We start from the raw sequence: 3,747 nt of genomic DNA on the forward strand, positions 1-3,747 counted from the left end.
GATCGGACAGGAGAACCCTAGTTAAATCTCCCTAGTAGTACAGGGACGCGGACGGGATGATTTTTTCGTCCCATAACGAAACAATCGTCAGTCCAAGGGTGTGTACGATTTTTGTGACGAATATTCGTCCGGGGGACGATCGGATGGGACGGTTTTCGTCCCTTGGAACGAAAAAATCGTCCGTCCAGACGTCTCGGACGATTGACGGACGACTCTGGACGAAAAAACTAATAGAATTAATTAATTAAATTGCCAAAATAATCTATGGATTTCCAATAAAACGTGGAGAAGGCAATGTTTAATCCCTCATTAATTAAGATTATAATTTATTTTTCTACATGTCGTTATCATTTTATTTTACTATTTTCACGCTTAAATGTAAAATTTAACAGATAATTATGGGTAAAATAAGAATTTCATATTCCGTTTCTCCTTAGATTAAATTCCCAGAAAATGCAATAAAAATTCATTATTTAATCCCTAGCATTTTACAATTATTTTTATTCAATTGTGTCCTTTTGCAATTTAATTAAAATGGGCAACAATAAATTTGAATGCATATCTAAAAGTAAATATTTATCTATTTACTGTTTTGTAACGATATACTATGTCATGGTTTTATGTTTCATGGGTCAATGGGTAAAAATGTAGCTACTGATCTCCATTTGGAAAGATAATTTATAAGTTTTCAATGATATGTAATCTCACGCTTTTAGATTTCATAGTACATTGGGTAAAAAGTAGCCTCTGCACAAAATTCTAAGTGAGTAATATTTTTTTCCAATTTGAAGAAGAGTCAACAATCCATCAGAATTCACAATGACACCTTAAACCCATCTATATTTTTGTAGCTTGCTCTAAGATACGACATTTTTACAGTCGTACACTGACCAAAACATGAAATTTAATGCAGAGCTTTAGAGAATTTCATTGCTTGAGAGGTGAATTACAGTAAAAAAGAATCAAAATGGAAGAGAAACAACAGGGTAACTCAATAGGCTTTGTATCGTGTGTTGGGTTCTAGAGGCCTTGATATGGAGGAATAAATGAAAATGATTCACAACGGAAGACTTGAACGAATCAAATGGCATCAACAAGAACATAAAAACAATTACCTTTACACGGATCACATCAGTGATTTCTTGGATCCCGGAGCGAGCTGAGTCGAGCTACTCAAATGTGCAGCCTCTAGATGTATCCATGCAATCCTTGGCACGTTGGATCTCCTCCTTCTCGTTGACGAGCCTCGTTCTACCTCCATCTTCATCGTTACACCGTCCCGATCGCATCGAGCATGGAGAGGGTGTGTGGGGAGAAGGTAGACGAAGGGGAAGGCACCCTGAACAATTCTGGCCTGGGTGAAGTTTTTTTAGGGCCTTCCCCTATTTATACTAAGTGGGTATTTGTTTATACAAACTCCCAAAACTTAAGTATATCTTCCGACGTCCAAAAGACCATTTGGATATGACCCTCTAGGCCCTTGTATCAGTCTAGTTAACGACTCTAGCGGCCCAATAACCTTTATTGGCCTTCCAAATTAATTAACTATATCATAATATAGATTAATTAATATCGGATCGATTTAACCCAATCGATAGGCCGAGTCTCTGACACGTGGGTTGCCAAGCTACACCTCGTGTCCTAGAAGATACAAAGGAGTGTGTATCGACTCACTCATGGAACATGTTCATCATCAGTTACCGTGTATCTATATCCCTCATCCACTTTACGCTCCTTGGACGACTTAGGGTATGGTCAACTGTCAAACCCTAATCGGTCATCCGAGTTAGTACTGATGCATTCAAAAATCATCGAAGAACTCTTCTCCGATATTTCACTTCCTTGGCCAAGGACTTCATCGCATCATCTTCCTTGAGCTGTCACCTCTTATACCGCTGGTGGATGATCCCATCTTGACCACTCAATCGTCTTCGTGAACTTCTTGATGTACCCGAACTAAGACCGTTTAGAATCCCATGATTAGAGACTCGTTGGCCATAGCCAAAGTACAACCGTCCGTCCACAAGATGTCTTTGGTGTCTCAGGTCTAAGGACCACTTACACAACCGAGTTTTTTTCTCCCATATGGGATAACAACAAGATTCTGAGTTTAACATCAAACTGGGAATCCTTTATCCCATATGGAAGAAAATAGAAATTTCGGGCATTATTTATGGAACGAGTTATTAAAATCTTAAATATATTACATATATAACCGGCTTAAAATATACTGAATTTTTATTAATATGTTACTAAATCGTTTAATAAATATTATACCTTATTTAATATACATAGCCTACGATTTCTACTTTCTTCCATATGGGATAACAGGATTCGAAGTTTAATGTAAGCTCCGAATCCTGTTATCCCATATGGAAGAAAATAAAAATCTTGCACTGTATATATTAACCGAGGTTGATAACATATCAAAAACTTGTGCCGTTGGATTTATAAATCATTGAAGGTGATGAATAGTATACTTTTTTCTCTCGATACGGGATATCGATATCCGGATAGTGGTTCCAATATCCAGATATCGAAATCCGATACCCGATATCCGATATTCGGATCGTCCTTACCCCTCTGATATCCGTCTTCAATATCCGTCTACACCTAACGAACTGATATTGTCCGATATCGATATCCGATATCAGACACCGTCCCGGTTTTTTTCCGAATATCGGATATCGGTTGTCCACTACTGGATATTGGACAGATATTGGTTGCACAAACACTAAACAAGCATAATTCCCAAACAAAATGCAGAAGTAGAACATGAGCGAATGAAATATAGAGAGGTATAGGGGAGAGATATAGAGATATAGTTCGATAGAGACAAAGATTGAGCCATAGAGAGAGAAAGAGACAGAGGAAAATATTGAAAGATTGATTGAAGATGCGAACATACCTTGACGTCAGGGAAGCGAACTCCAATGATGCGAACGGGCGCAGAGGGCATCGGGAAAACAAATGCCACCCACCACCGAGCTGGTTGCTCCGGGGAGGGGGTGGAGGATTGCCCTACACCGGAGGGAGGTGGTCTTCTTTTTCCTTCCAAGTTCCCAAATAAAACTAGTTCCAAAACTAAATATTGAAATATTTTTATTATTATGTTAAATATTTTTTTGCCCAAGATGAAGGACGGGACGGTTTTTAGCCTGGACGGGACGAAAAACCGTCCTGCAATTATTAGATGGGACAGTTTTTTTATCATGGATGAAAAACTGTCTCGTCCTTCTTCCCTGAACTTAAAGCGGATGTAGGACGGGACAAAATTCGTCCCATCCCGTCCTTCAACCACGTCCAGGACGATATGGAACTATACTCCTTACCCCCTTATGTGGCCTTTTGTCAACATGGAATCACACTATTGCCAATAGTATGTCTGACTAGGGAGTGAAAATGAAAAATACAATGTATATTACACAGATTGTACCAACCTTTGTGAAAGCTGGTAGTACTTGTGTTTGATTGTTGTCTCAACCAAAAAAAATGGATTAATGGCAGGTAATCATCCAAAAGTTAGGATCAATTCAGTGATTATTTAAGCCAGCACCTTCGACAGAATTGTCAAAAACTGTCCTATTATCTACAATCTACAACATGGTGATTATCCTACGGTTTTCTTTACCAATATTATGTTTTTTCTTGATGTTAAACCAGCTGTTTTCAATTTCTGAGGGTAAAGCAAGGGAAAAAAGAAAAGTTTAGGATGGAGGGAAAGAGGGCGGGTAACACCTTGGAGTG

Source organism: Wolffia australiana, chromosome 14 (assembly GCF_029677425.1).
Source record: "Wolffia australiana isolate 7733 chromosome 14, ASM2967742v1".
NCBI lineage: Eukaryota > Viridiplantae > Streptophyta > Magnoliopsida > Alismatales > Araceae > Wolffia > Wolffia australiana.